Genomic DNA, 16,601 nt, shown 5'->3' with positions numbered 1-16,601 from the left:
ATTCCACAACATATCATGATGAATAATACTATGTCATCCTAATTTGAAACAATGCCAGCTTTAGGATTCCCCAATTTCGCTTAAGAAAGTGAAAGAAGCCCATAATTTGCTGAACTACATCCAAAAGTTTTGTTAGTGGTTGGGCCAAGCAGTGAATGAACCAGGAGATGTGAATTTTTTTCTTCCAAAAGATTTAGGGCAAAGATATGAATTGAATATGTTCATGATTTCTGTTATATCCCAAGGCCACATGGAAGATAAAGCATAATGAAGTTTGAATTTGAATAATAAATTAGTAATAGTAGATTAGGTTGTTATTGTTTCAAATTTGTATTTGATAGGAGTTAGTTACTATTTTTTAGAATAGTTATTATCTCATTATAAGCATTATTTATGTTGTGTGAAAGAATGAATGGAACTCAAGCAGAAAATTAACCCAAAAAGTCTATTCTCCCTCTCAAGTTCGGGAGGCTAGTCACCTCAAATTAAGTAAGTTATATTTAGGGATGACAATTTCTACTCAACCCGCAAGTACCCAACCAGACCCTAATGGGTTGGGCTTTACCCGACTCACGAAATAGTAATGTAGGTTTGGGATTTTAAAATAAAACCCAAAGTGGGTTTAAGTCGAGTTCAGGTTTTAATGATACTTGCCCCAAACTCGGACCCAGACCTGACCCGTTAAACTAAACTACCAAAAAATCTACTATATATATAAACTTATTTAGTCAAGACCCTAATCCTTTCCTATCTCATTCTCTCATTCTCATCTTTGAGTCCCCACCCACCCTCTCTCAATCTCCAGTCACTCTTACAGTCACGGCCACATAGCCACAGCCTCACCACCCCCCCCCCTCAACTCCTCAAGACATCACTCTCATCGACCCGCACAGCCACAGTCACAACCTTACGGCCTTACCGTCCCCTCCCCCCCCCCACAATCGCTCCCACTCTCCCTCCTCCCTACACCTTCAATGATATGTTCTTCTCTCTAATTTTTTTTTTCTTGTTTGGGTTCGTTAAGGTTTGGGACCTTTGCCTTCATTAGGGTTTGGGTTCCTGTTAGGGTTTGGGTTCGTTGCCATTCCTATTTCTCAATAATATGTTCTCTTTTTTTTTCTTTTTTTTTGTGATTTATGTGTTTATGTTTGTGTTAGGATTTGTGTTTGTGATTTTGAAAGGGAAAATTATGAATCTAAAATTTTTGTGTTTGTGATTTCTGTGTTTGTGTTTGTGTTTGTGATTTTGAAAGGGAAAATAAAAAATCTGAAATTTTTGTGTTTGTGTTTGGGGTTTTGGTGGCTACTCTAGTCCGATTGAAGAACATGATCTTAGGGTTTTTGTTTTTTTTTTTTTGGGTTTTTGATCTAGATTGATGAACATGATCTTGGCCTCTTGGGATTTCTTTTTTGGGGTTTTTGATCTAGATTGATGAACATGATCTTGGGGTTTTTGTTTGGGTTTCTAATCTAGGTTTTTGGAGGTTTAGGGCTTCAGGCAAACTTTTTTTATTTTTTTATTTAGGCCATGGATTGGGCCTTGAAATGGCATGGGTTGGGTGGGGCTCAATGGGCTGGGTTTGGGCCTGAAAAAAATCCATTTATTAAACGGGCTGGGTTTGGGTTTCGAGGTGGGCCCGCAAGTCAAGTTCAAGCATAAAGAAACCCAACCCGACCTAACCCATTGCCATTCCTAGTTATCTTTTATTAGGGAAATTACATTTTACTACTCTAAGATTACGTTGTGCACCCTAAAGGGCTAAAACTATTCGAATGCACATTTAACACCTTAAACTATCACACTTTGCACCCCGATGTTACTTTTGCTGTTATGTTTAACGAATCTTACTACACGTGACAAGTACATGCATTTTGCTTAGATAGAACAAACTTAAAAGACTGAAACACCCTTCTTCAAAATTAATTAAAATGAAAGCCAATTTTTTTCCACCTCTCTCCCTATCTTATGTGCATGCTAGCCTTCCCCAAATTCAGATTCTTGTAAAACTTAAATCCTCAATTCAAAAATTACTTATGCACCACCACCACTCCATCATATCTCCGCTGTCCCTCCAAAAGCGCGACACCATCTCTCCTCCATCCAAATCGGAACCTTGCACTCTCGCTTCATTGCATATGTTTCTTGTGTCTTCACAGAGAGCTGGAAAAACTATTGAGGAGATTTTTATCATAATAATGCTCAAGTAATAGAGTTAAAGATAAACAATTGCAAGTACATCCCTACTACGAGGGATAACAGATTCACCTTAAGGTCAACTTGATGGGGGCCACGGCAAACGCTTTGAGGTTTTCTTTTCAGCCCTAAAAAAATTGATCTTTGAGCCGCTTATGGAGAAGTTAAGGGTGCCTCAAATTCGGAGAGTGCAGGAAATTATGTACTGAATGGGGTCAATGGGTACTTAATAAACCAGGGAATGCCTCTAACTAATTATCTTGATATGTTTAAGTTCAGCACCGAGGTACATTTTGATCAGAGTATACATGTCTAGCACATTGCAACAGACCTCTACTCTAAATTCTAGGCTTTTTTATAAGCTTTTTGAATGACTTGTTATTACTAGAATCTTGGATTGTATTTAGACACTTGAGGTTAAGAGAGAAAATCAAAAATAGAAATACAGAGAAAATCTTGATTTTCATGGGTTAATTAGACTAGTATCTACTAGTATGACTTTAAGTTGAGTCATTTATGACCCTGGAAGCTCATTTGGATTCGCAGCCATTTTGTGCAAATTGTAAAGTAAGCAAGTGGAAATTTCGAAAGGTTTGATTTTGATGTGTTTGGTTGCCAAGAAATTGAAAGGAAAAAAAAAATTGCAGATTAAGATTTTTTAAAATTATTTTTTTCATTTTTCTTGTAAATTGAGGAATGAAGATTAATGTTTTATTTAATTTATTTTTATTTTTTTAATTTTAATGTGGCAATTTTTAAATGTCCAGTAACTTTTTTTTATTTTATAAGAAAAGTGTTATATTCATAATATTTTCACAATAAATCATAGGTAGTAATTGTTACTTACTAGTCCTAATTTGAACCCACAACTGAATTTATTTTGTTGTCTACCAATAATAACCTACTACATAAGATTTATTGTAAAAATGTTATTAACATATCATTTTTCTTATTTTATTAGCCACGTAAGTATTAAGTGTGCAAACGATATACGTTGTGCACCCAGTAAACATTTTCCATTAGTGAGTTGCAATGCTGACTCTTACCTTAGCCGAGTTAGGCAACCACCTAAGGCGTCCAAATTTTATCCAATTAGGTTAGTTCTTTGATTCCAAAAAGTAAAAAGGGGGGGGGGTTAATTATGTAAAATGAATAAATTAAACCCCAAATTATAGCAAGAATATAAGGAAAACAAATGTAGAGAGAAAGAAAGGAAGGATGCCAAAAATATAGCAATAAATAAGGGGAAAGACTTGTTAGGGAAAAAGAAGAAGAAAGAAAGGAGGCCAATGAATTATACCCAAAATATAGAAAACAAAAAAAAAATATATATATATATATATTTTTTTTTTTTTTTTTGTGATCGGAAGCTCAAATCTCTCTCCCTTTCTATTTTGCTCTCAACAAAACAAAACAAATCAACAAAACATAAAAATTCCAAAAAAACAAAAAAAAAAAAAAAAACTTCAATTTTTTTTTGTTAATATCACTATCTTATTAAAAAAAAAAATCTTCACCTTAGGCCCCAAGATGCATATAGCCACCCTTAGTGAGTTGATAGTAGGAACCAAATTAATTGCAAGTTAAAAATAATACGACCAAATTGATTACTATCAAAATGTATGAACCAACATCACATCCATCAAGTTTCTCTAGTCACTAAGAAATTCTAGGCACTCCTAACTTCTCTTACGTAGTAGAATAGTTGTCCCTTCTAGTAAGGTTTTGGGTCCCTAAGGTAACACTGTTATTTGTAGGGTTTGTGGTTTTCTTTTCAAGGTTTTAGGAAAATACGAGAGTTTGTTCTAGGGTTTGAGGTTTTTTTTCCCTTTAAGGTTTTTCAGAAAAGCACGAGAGTTTTGTTCTCTTCCAACTATGATGGAGAGTCTAACAAAACATTGGAGCAATCTCTCTTTAAATAATAGGGAAGGTAGAGGACTTTATCTAACCAAGGAAAGGGATCCACAGAGTTCATCATTGCCGCAAAGTTTCTCACAACAAGGACTAAATACTGAAGCAATCATTAGAACTTTTAATTCGTTGTGGCGATCTGGAAACAAATTTGAGGTCAGGAGTGCGGGTGACCATGTAGTGTTATTCCTGTTTGGAAGAAAAAGAAGAGATTGATAAGATTCTAGCAAGCGAGCCATGGAGTTTTGATAAACATCTTATGATGTTGCAAAGATATGAGAAAAAATCCTGATTAAAGATTTGGTCTTGGAAAAAGTTTCAATATGGGTTCAATTTCTCAATATACTAGCAAGCTTTTATGAAAATGGATGTAGCTAAAGAGATATGTGAGGTTGTAGGGGTGGTAGATAAGTCTGCAGAGGATTCCGAGGTAGAGGGGGGAAGATTTTTAAGGGTTCATGTAACAGTGGATGTCTCCTTACCTCTTTCTCACGGCCGTATTATTTCTCTGGAGGAAGGGACTAAGACTTGGGTTTCCTTTAAATATGAGAGGTTACCTAACATCTTCTACTAGTGTAGTGTTTGAATCATGTTAATAAAGATTGTAATTGATGGATAGAGAGTGACGGAACTTTGACCAAGGAAGATCAAGAATATGGTCCATGGATACGCGTAGGTCCAGTAGCTATGTTTCGAAAAGCTGTGGTTAGGGTGTTGGGTTTTTATGAATATAGGAAGAAGAAAGCCTCTTTGAGAAAAAATCAAAGTGACGGTGAGGTTTCTTTGATGATTGAAAAGAGCCGACCAAACTTGTCTCTAGATTGGTCAAGTACAAGATATGGAAAGTGACGGTGATTGATTTTTTTTTTTGGGAGAGGGGAGGGGGGGGGGGGGGGGGATAAATGAGAATCTTTTTTCAAAAGAGTCAACTGAAGGACAACTGTAAAGTTGTGATTTTCAACTATGTTTTTTGCTGGCTTTATTCCATGACAAAAAGTGTTGTAATTGCATTAATTTTGTTCCTTGTATTTTGTGGGAGTTTATTGTATTGGGTTTAGTATTAACTTAGTGAACAATCAAGCATGAAATGAAGATCAGTGCAGTTTCATGACTAGCTCACAAGAAGTTCGCGAGAAAGGTTCCTGCGAAAAGGGCTGGTGTGCTGTCGCAGGCAACCAAAAATAAAACCTATACTCCTAAAAATATATGTAGTAGTGCGAGTAAGGATTTTTCCCACGGAGAGTATCTAGCCTAGTTTTATGCCACGTGAACAAGGAGGGGGAGGGGGTTGAGTATAATGAAAACAATTTTAAGAAGAAAAAAAAAACTAAGGAACAATTCAAATTAAAGTATCGAAATCAATCAAAATAACAAACCTTGGTATAAGTCAACATCCACCATTGGAATTTTACAACTGATCATCGATACAAGTATATATCAATTCACACTTTGAATACTCACCGTTGGAACTATTTTGCTATCTCTCCTTAGTCGTAGTTAATTAGAAAACCAGCGATCTAATAAACCCTAACTACTAAACAAGCCAAGACAAGCGCTAAAGGTTTAATCTAGTAACAGCCTTAAGAATTAAAGAGATCGGTGAAACTAAACAACACAAGCACAAGCGATTGTATTTAATTTAGTCGAGTGTTCTTCCTAAGATCTAATAATTTCTAACGTAGCAAACCATTAAATCTTGGTTGCTTCACAAGTTAGAGAGATTAAGCAATTATGGATTTGATATCTAACGAATAATAAACTAGTAGGCCTCCTAGTAATTAAATGAGACAATCATGAAAATAGGCATAGAAGAAAATTCGATATTCAGAGCATAAATTGAACAATAAAAACAAATTAGATCTCACAGTTTTATTGATTCCGAGGCTTCAGTTTCCTTCGGCCAAGTATAAAAGTTTTAGCCACGCAAGGCCATGATGAAAACTCAAAGGAGAAAATTAGAGAAGAGGGAGAGAGAGGCGTGTGTGTAATCTGATTTCTCCTCCCTTCTTTTACATGTTAATTCCCCCTTTTCCAAGCCTACAAAATCCCCTAAAAATATTCTCAATAATAATATCCAAATCTGACTAATTAAGGAAAAATACTAAAAATAAAACAAAGTCCTAATATAACTAGGAAAGTGGTGTTTTTCAGCTGGAATTTTTGTGCATCAGATCTGGAAGCTTCCAAAAATAAACCACATCAGATCTGCATATTAGAATTGCAAGCAAAGGAACATTTTAGAACGTCAACAATGCAGGTGTAGCAATTTCAAGCCCGATTTTGACCATGATGAAGCCTGTATCTGTCAAAACTCAAAACATGAAAGTTGTAGAGCTTTGTCTTGGTGTTCCATAAAATCTTGAATCATCTCAATCAGAGCTCTGATGAGAGAGTTATGCTTAGATTATGAAACAATGTCAAAGCTGTCCAGAATCGCCTAATTAGCTACGTTTTGCACTTAATGCCTCAATTTGCATCCTAAATCAAAATATAAGAATTTGAGTACATTTAGGCACTAAAAAAATATAGAAAGACTAAACATTAAGGGAGAAAAATATGACATTTTGCATTCTCATCAAGGGCATGTGAGAAGCACATGCTGGAAGCTAAATAGTCAAGTGCCAGGCAGCATTTCGTGAGTACTTCGCGAGACAAGCCATCTCGCGAGGTACCCGTGAAACTCTCTACGTAGAGGATTTTAAGTGTGACTTTCTTACCCTTTACCCATACTATAGATACTCTAATTACCCACAAAAGTAAATGAGGCTATTTTGAGAGAGAAAACTCTAGATAGGTTTCCACAACACAACACACTCATCTTTTAGAGAGAGAGCTACTCATCTGTAGTGAGAAATCATTGTAGCCTCTTCTCCTTCCCTTTCCCATTGTCATACCTTGAGAGGAGATCTATACCCAAACACAACCCACACCTATTCAGAGTGTAGAGAGTGTTTTAGAGCTTGGGAAGTTTTAAGGATTTGCCAAAAGAAGCTGGTAAGGCTTGGTGGATGCAACCGGGCAGTATTGCAGGATCCGGAAAGCTTGTGAAGACAAGACTCTAAGAAGTCCATTGGTAGCAGGAGCTTGGAGGGCTCAAGTACATTGGGTAGACTAAGCTTGGAGGGTCTTTTATTATTCGTGTACTCCAACTTATTCACTAGTGGATCGATTTCAACTTAAAGGATCGCAAAAAAGGTTTTTAGCTGAGTTCTTCGGTTTCCTCTTCGATAACACAACTTAGTGTTATCTTATGTTTGCATCTCTCTTCCTTTACTCTTGTACTTTACATTTATTGTTTATTGTTCATGTTTATGCACTAGAGTAGTTCCGGTGATTACGCTTCATTTACTCTTGTTCCGCACTTAGATAAGTTAGAGTAAAAGCAATCTAGCCGTAATTTTAAAATTGGGGTCTAAACAAGCTCGTGTGTTTTAGCACAAATCTGAGCTTTCAACAGCCAATTTCAAATCCAATTAAAGATAGTCGAGCCAATCATAGAGAAGATTTGGATAGCAGGGTTTTCGAGATTGACCATGAATTAAGGAGATTTGATGGTGCTGAAAATAATATTCTCGATTTTAAGGTGGATCCTAGCAAGGTAATTGTCCATGATCCTTATCGGGATAAACTTGCAGAGAATCTCATTATTTTTGAAACTCAACCTATGTCACATGACCAAGTGGTTTTAGGAAGAAGTGGGCATGAGCCTATTGCTATGTCTAATAATAACCCAAAGATGAAACCCGTAGAGAACTTGAACCAAGTCTACATTGGCAAAAAAATGGAAAAAGCTCGTTAAGGAAAAAAACAATGGGCATTTTTTGATGTATGGTCCGGCTTTGGCAAAACAAAATCATGATGAGGAAAGTTGTTGTGAGGCATTGAAGAAGAGGAGGGTGGTTTCCCATAATGACAAGAAAAATGTCAATGTATTGGCGGAGTCTGTTTCACAGTCCTGCCAAAACCAATGTGTCTCTTGGTTTGGAACTGTCGTGGGATTGGGAGCTTACAGACATAACAAGAGCTCGTGAATTTAATACAAGCACAAGAGCCAAAAATATGGCTGGATAAAGCTAGGCTAGAAAAAATAAAGTCACGAATTAAATATGCAGGCATGTTGGAGGTTTCAAGGGTAGGTAGAGGAGGAGATGTGGTAGTTTTTTGGAAGTTTGATTTTGATTTTACAGCTGATACGTATTCCCCAAATCATATCGATGCAATTATTAATCAAGGGAAGGAGGATGAATGGAGGTTTACGGGGTTCTATGAGGAGCCAGATACAAAGAACCACCATGTTTCTTAAGCAACTCAAGCTAAAACTAAGGCACTCGGTGCCATGGCTTTGCACTAGGGATTTTAATGAGATAACCCGGGCACATGAAAAATTGGGAGGAAGGTTACGACCAGTTAGACAAATATAAGATTTCAAGGATGTATTGGGTGAATGTGGATTTCAAGATTTGGGAGAAGGGGGAAAGTTTACTTTGTGCAATGGACAACGACAAGGACAAATAGTTTGGGAATGATTGGATAGGGTAGTGGCTACAGTAAGCTCGTTGGAACAATTTCCAGCTATTAAAGTATTACACTTAGAATGTAGGACTTCTAATCATAAACCCATTGTTATCTTCCTTGATGGAATGCCAAAAAAAAAAAAAAAAAACCTTAAACCTTGGAGGTTTGAAAAGATGTGGATGGAAGATGAAGGGTGTAGAGAGGTGATAAAATCAGCTTGGAGGGATGATTTTCTAGGGGATCCGATGAAGAGAGTGGAAGGTAAAATTCTAAGATGCCAATCAAAATTGATGTGGTGGAGCTGATTAGTCTTTGGAAATGTCTTGAAAAAGTTAAGAAAAAAAAAAAAAAAAAACAACTTAAGAAGCCAAGGAAGTAGCTATAAATGGTGGGAGTATGGACCGGGTGATAAGTTTGAAATGTGAGATTAACGGTCTTCTAGTAAAGGAAGAACAGATGTGGAAGCAATGGTTGAGAGCTCTATGGGTCCAAGAGGGTGATAAAAATACTAGGTTTTTCCATAGTAGGGCCACACACTGATTCCGCCGGAATAAAATTTCTAAACTTGAAAATTTTGAAGGGGTCACATGTTCTGATGAAGAAAGCATTTCCAACATCCTCATTGATTATTATTAGTCTCTTTTTACATCATCTAATCCCAACAATCTTGATGCTATCATGGTTGACATTCCAAAGGTAGTGATTGATGATATGAATTTTTGGCTAGAGGCCGAGTATACTAAGGATGAGGTGGAGAGGGCTTTGAAACAAATGGAACTGCAAAAAGCTTCAGGACTAGATGGTTTGCTACCTTTGTTTTTCCAAAACTATTGGTAGGATGTTGGGGATGATGTCTCTCAAGCTGTGCTGCATTGCCTAAATACAAGTTCTTTCCCCTCCTTTATAAACCACACATTTGTTACTTTAATTCCAAAGGAAAAAAAAGCCTAACCTGTGTATCAGAATATCACTGGATTTCTTAATGTAATATCTTGTATAAACCTGTCTTCAAAGTAGTTGCAAACAGGTTGAAACAGTTTCTACCTAATTCAATCTCAGAATCCCAGAGTGCTTTTCAGTTGGATAAGGCCATCTTTGATAACATATTAGTAGCATTTGAGACATTACATCATATAAAGATTTAGAAAGCGAAGAAGATGGTTTTTATGGCTTTAAAGCTGGATATGAGTAAAGCGTACGACAAAATGGAGTGGAGTTTCTTGGAAACAAATCATGGAAAAAATGGGTTTTGGTGTTAAATGGATTACACTTATCATGAGGTGTATTAGCTCAGTCTCTTACTCTATCCTGGTAAATGGGGAACCAAAGGGTGATATTCTTCCTTCAAGAGGTATTCGGCAAGGAGACCCTCTTTTCCCTTACCTTTGTCTTCTTTGCTCAGAAGGTCTAAATAGGTTACTCCACACGGTAGCAAGGGAGGATCAGATTCGAGGCTTTTCTTTGTGTAGAACAAGCCCACAGATTAGCCACCTATAACTATAGGTGATCTCCATTCTATTCAAGAAATTCTACTTTTTGTTAAATTACCGATTGTCCCAAAAGTTTAAACTATCAGGAAATGGTGAGTTTAATTACTTAACCATAATTCTAATACTCCCCCTCACTTGTGGGCCTAAACTTCCCATTAATAAGTGGAGGTCCAACAAGTGGGAATTTAACATATTAAATAGGAGGTAGAGTGAATACAAGGATCTCACTCAAGATCTCTTGTTCTAATACCATGTTAAATTACCGATTGTCCTAAAAGTTTAAGTTATCAAGAAATTGTGAGTTTAATCACTTAACCATAATTCTAACACTCTTTTTAAGCATTTTTCATTACAACAAATAAATAGAGAGAAAACTAAAATCCTTTTCAGCAAAGCAGTTTTTGTGGAAAGAAAAGAGGAAAATTCAAACTTCTTAGGTGTTCCTAAAGTTCGAGAGTATGAGAAATATTTTGGGCTTCCATCGGTAGTAGGGAGGAACAAAAAAGTGAACCTAAATTATATTAAAGAGTGAGTTTGGAATAAATTGCAAGGGTGGAAGAAACAACTACTGTACCAAGCAGGGAGAGAGGTCCTACTAAAGGCCGTTGTACAAGTTATCCCGAATTTTGCCATGAGTTGCTTTAAACTACCCATAGATCTCTATCATGAAATTACAATGTTGATAAGAAATTTTTGGTAGGGGCAACGGGGTGAACAACAAAAGATTCATTGTTCTTTGCCAACCAAAATCTTTTGGTGGTTTAGGCTTTAAAAACTTATTAAAATTTAATAATGCGATACTGGCAAAACAGGTTTGGCTTTTATTGAGTGATCAATCCTCTCTCTTTTATTGAGTTTTTAAGGCAAAATATTTTCCACCGGGCTCAGTTTTGGATGCAAAAATCTCTTTGCGATCATATGCTTGGCAAAGCATCTTAAAAGCCAGGCTAGTAGTATCAGATGGTTTGCTATGGAGAGTGGGGGATGGTTTTGAGTATCCAGGTCTATGAGGATAATTGGCTTCTTAGTAGTTTTCCAACAAAAATTGCCTCACCTCGGGATGGCTCCACAGATGATCTACGAGTATCAAAATTGATTAATCCAGTAACATGGTGGTGGGATAACCAGAAAATTGATCGGATGTTTCTCCTATTCGAGGCTTAGAAAATAAAGGAAGTTCCTCTGTGAGTGACTAGAAAGGAGGATTTTTTTATTTGGCCGAGAATTAGGGATGGAAAGTGATGATGCCGTGAAATCACCAGTGAGCCGCACAGTCCACGCTCGCCGCAACTAGCAACCTGCAAAGAAAAAGAAAGTGTTCTCGCCGTGGGCACCGGTGTGGTGTCGACCAAATACCCTCCGACGATCAAGTTAGTATTGTTCTCAACTCTAGGGTGCTAGAGAGGGTTTTTTGCGTACCTTGATTTGCGAGAATATTCAAGCTTTTATAGTAGAAGAAGGTCGACTTTTCCTCTTTGGACTAGAAGTCTTTTCCTTGTAGAACTATGAAATCCCTAATGTGATGGGCAAATATTTCCTTGTAGAGCGAGTCTCTTCATTAAGGCGGATCTTCTAGAATTGCCCTAGTGCGAACCACCTGATTTTCTGGGATTCCCTCCGATTCTATACGTGCGTATCAAGCATTGTAGGCGGGGCTAAGCCTTGGGCCTCTGCTTAATGTCGGCCCATGATCCTGAATCCGTCAGGCCCAGATGTTGCACAATTTTTTACCCATCAATTGCCCCCTTCACCCTATGGTCCGTCAATGTTTTTAATGGACGGATCATTAGGGTGACGGCTGTAAAAATTAGGGGGATGACGACTATAATTCATGATGATGACGGTTCCAAATGGATAAACCCGTCAATTGAGATTTATGAAGTTGACGGCACCAAGAAGGGTACAATCTGTTGACGTGAGCTGACAGGTTGTCAGCATTTATTAGGTATGCCACGTGTCAATATCTGAATGGGCTTTGTATCGGATCGAAGCGTCGCTTCGTCTTCCGTGCATTTCCCATATATATAAAGCGCATTACTCTTCCATTTCTACTATTTTCAATCAAGAATCGTTTGTCAGAGCGAACTCGTCAACCTTGTCAGAGCACTCCGTCGAGGACTTGTATCCGCAGAACACACCAACCGTCAATTTTCCTCCAAGAGTGGTAAGTACTTACTTTAATATCATAGTCAAGTTACATTTCCGTCCATGCATTTTTGTTAGGCTTATTACACCCGTCAACACTTTCAAACTCGTCAGTCTTAGGTTTTACTGTCGATTTGTAGGAAATGTCTAGTGCGTCAAGTAACCAGTCGGTGGTTCGTGACGGGACGGAATACGAGAATGTATACCCGTCCGATCATAAAGACCAAGAGAGTCCCGGCGAAGATAGGAGTCCGTCTGAATCCTCTTCGTCCTCAACAAATGAGGATGTGGAGATAGTTGAGATAGAGGGTTCTGATGACGACGGGAATCAAGCACTGGAGTCCGTTGTAGGTGCTGATGGACTAAGGCAGTTCATCATGTTACCAGAGTGGACAGTGCATAGGTTCACATCCGTCATCAGGGAGAGACATTTCAGTACTTTTAGAACCAACTTCCAGATTCCGGATTACATTCCCATCCGTCTACCCTATGTGTCGGAGAAGTGTTACTATGAAGGGGTAGAAGGTGTTGGAGTATACGAGCAGGTGTTGAAGGCAGGACTTCGGTTCCCGCTCTCTACACTTCATAGGGAACTCTTGCACTATCTGGGATTGTTCGTCACCCAGATTTCTCCGAATGCCTGGAGGGTCTTCATAGCAATGGAGATTCTTTATGGTGCAGTGTCAAATGGAGAAAGGAGATTGACGGTCCGTGAGTTTCTTCACTGTTACCGTCCTGACGAGATTGATAGATCAAGGGGGATGTATAGTTTTGCTAGTCGAAGTCCCTTGTTGAAGATTATCTTTGAGACCCCAGACTCAAATAGAGACTGGAAGAGTCGCTACTTCTTCCTGAAGGGTGACAGATGGATGAACCGTCCAGGGGAGACGGAGTACATGCCTGTTGATACAACCTGGGGAGTAATAAACCAATCGTGTATGCACCCGTCCCATTTTTATAATACTTTTTCATACCCGTCCATTTTTATGTGTATATTTTGATCGTCTTTCTCTGCAGGTAGACGGCACCCTCAAGTTAGCCTTGAGGAATTCAGTTTCCTTGAAAAGATTTGCAGAAAAACTAAGCCGGAGGAAAGGACCTAGGCTAAGTTGGTGAACCCGAAGACCATACATTGGTACTGTGACGGTCCCGAGCCCACCCAAGAGGCTATTACATACGACGAGCGAGTGCATAGACGTAAGCCCGTCGATTTTACTTTGCCCTTTACTTAACTGTACTAGTTTAATTTCATCCGTCATTTTTTACAGAGATGGAAGACGCAAAAAGGAGAGCTTTGATTAAATCCCAAGCCGTCAAAAAGAAGGAATCCGGCGAGGTGGTACCAAAGGGGTCGGCTCCAGCCTCGAAGAGGAAGCCGACATCAAAATCTGACCGTCCGGCTAAACAACCCAAGATCTCTCTTGAACCAGTCGTTGGCTTGATGGCTGAGGGTGTCAAGACCGTCACCCCAGCTAAGCATGGGACAGGTAAGGGTTTTATGAAGGCCTCGGACTCCAAACAAGAGAGACCTCCTCCGCTCCTCCGCGACGACTCCAAGTATGCTTTGGAGAAACTGTCATCTATTATCACGGCGGAGGACTATGAAGACCTTGGAAACCACTTGACGGAAGCTATGGGAGAGATGGGCCTCTTCGCCGTTGCTCAAGTAAGTTTTGCCCGTCAATTATGTTTTTTTTTTTTTTTTTTATGTGACGGACTCTCTTGTCGTTTTGTAGGCGTTGGTCATGATGAAGGGATTGTTGGATCGATGCCTTAACCGTGAAAATGCTCTGGACCGAGTGCGTGCAAAGGCAGAACAGACGGAGGAAGAGCTTGGTCAACTCCATAAATGGAAGTCCAACATGGAGAAGAAGCTGGAGCTCTCTGAGCAAGCAAGGAAAGAACTGGAGCAGAAGACGGACGAGGCGTCGTCGGTCTTAGAGAAGAAGGAGAAGGAAATTAAAGCGTTGAAGGAAGAGATCCGTCAAGCTAAGGTAGTAGCCGTCCAGGAGTACCGTGACTCAGACTCTTTGTTGAGCGAGCTGGCGGACTCTTTTCTGCAAGGCTTTGATGACTCGCATCGTCAGATCAAAAAGATCTATCCTGAGCTGGATATGTCAATGATCAAAGTTGACGACCAAGGCCAGACCTCTGCTATTCCCGTTGCTTCCGAAAATACGGAGGACCTCTTCGGAGACAAAACAACTCAGGGTGACAGAGAATCAGCTGTGCCAAAGGAGGTTCCTGATGCCGACCCCAAGAAAGTAGATTGATCTTTGTAATTTTTTAGGAGGATCTGTCCCCTTTTTATATGTTTTTAGTAGTTTGAGGACGGTTTGCTTTAAGTTAGCTTTTGTACCGAACAATGTTCTACTTTCATAATACGTTTACGCATATTTTTGTTGTTGCTTGAGTATTTGCATCCGTTAAGGATTTTTCTCTCCGTCTTCTTGTATGTTAGTGTTAATTTGGGCAAACTACTGTTTTGGAGGGTCCATCTGATTTATGAATAAGTGAACGGGTCGCATCTATTTATGATCTGTCCATTTTAGCCTTTACTGTGGTCCGTCCACTTTGTGGGCAGCTCTTTGTTATCCGTCCACTTTGTGGGTGTTATAGCACCGTCCGTTTTATGGACAAATTTCAATCGTTTTTGCGGTCCGTCCACTTTGTGGACAGTTTTTATCGAATGGTGATCCGTCCAGTTTGTGGCGGTTACATCATCTTTTAAAAATGTCGTCCAGTTTGTGGACTTAATTCACCGTCATGGTGACCCGTCCACTTTGTGGCGGTTATACCATCCAATTTTATGGACTTGTAAAATATTTTCGCCTTTTTGGTGATCCGTCCACTTTGTGGACAGTTCTTTTACCGTCGTATTGACCCATCCACTTTGTGGCGGTTATACCGTCCAGTTTATGGACTTGTAAAATATTTTCACCTTTTTAGTGATCCGTCCACTTTGTGGACAGTTCTTTTACCGTCGTAGTGATCCGTCCACTTTGTGGCGGTTATACCGTCCAGTTTATGGACTTGTAAAATATTTTCACCTTTTTGGTGATCCGTCCACTTTGTGAACAGTTCTTTTACCGTCGTAGTGATCCGTCCACTTTGTTGCGGTTATACCGTCCAGTTTGTGGACTTGTAAAATATTTTCACCTTTTTGGTGATCCGTCCACTTTATGGACAGTTCTTTTACCGTCGTAGTGATCCGTCCACTTTGTGGCGGTTATACCGTCCAGTTTATGGACTTGTAAAATATTTTCACCTTTTTTGGTGATCCGTCCACTTTGTGGACATGTTCTTTGTAGCATATCCACATCCATAAAAAATTAAATTGTCTGTGAATCACTTAAATAAACGAATAAAAAAAAAAAAAAAAAAAAAAAAAACCAAGTGCCTGCCCCCTAGGGCTTAAAAGGGCACAAAGAGATTGTATCAAAAGTAGGAAAAAACGTAGTAAAAGTTGACAGAAAAATAAATAGGGGAAAATGAAAGTCTTTCTCATATCCTTCTTCTTTCTACGGGTAGTATTTCTGAAGATGCTCTGAGTTCCATGGGTGCTGTAGCTTTCGTCCCTCCAACGTCTCGAGGTGGTAGGTCCCCTTCCTTTGCCACGACATGATCCTGTAGGGTCCTTCCCAGTTGGGGCCGAGTTTCCCTTGCGAGGAGTCTCTAGCGGCACCCATTACTTTCCGCAGCACTAGGTCCCCGACCCCGAAGTCCTGGCGCCTTACTTTGTTGTTGTAATGTCTCGCCATGAGATTCTGATAGCGTGCTAGCCTTTACTCGGTCGTCGCTCTGACTTCGTCCAGTAGATCAAGTTGGAGGCGCATAGCTTCTTTGTTTCCATCTTCGTCGTAGCTCTCCACCCGGTAGCTGGTGAGTCCCACTTCTGCAGGGATGACAGCTTCTGTCCCATACGCAAGTCGGAAAGGTGTTTCTCCAGTGGGTGTTCTTGCTGTGGTCCGGTATGCCCATAGGACGCTAGGTAGTTCGTCTGGCCATAAGCCTTTTGCTCTTTCAAGACGGGTCTTGATTATCTTGAGTAGGGACCGGTTTGTGACCTCTACCTGCCCGTTCGCCTGTGGCTGTGCGGGTGACGAGTAATGATTCCTGGTCCCTAGTTCTGCGTAGAAGTCTCTAAAAGTATTGTTGTCGAACTGTTTGCCGTTGTCAGAGACCAGTACCCTGGGTATCCCGTACCTGCATATGATGTTTCTCCAGACAAAACTTCGGACATTTTTCTCCGTAATGGTGGCTAAAGCTTCCACCTCGACCCACTTGGTGAAGTAGTCTATGTCGACGACCAAGAATTTTAACTGCCTGACTGTTGTAGGAAAAGGG

The sequence above is a fragment of the Quercus lobata genome, chromosome 5, assembly GCF_001633185.2.
Source record: "Quercus lobata isolate SW786 chromosome 5, ValleyOak3.0 Primary Assembly, whole genome shotgun sequence".
NCBI lineage: Eukaryota > Viridiplantae > Streptophyta > Magnoliopsida > Fagales > Fagaceae > Quercus > Quercus lobata.
The sequence above is the reverse complement of the archived record's forward strand: the minus strand, read 5'-3'. Positions refer to the sequence as shown.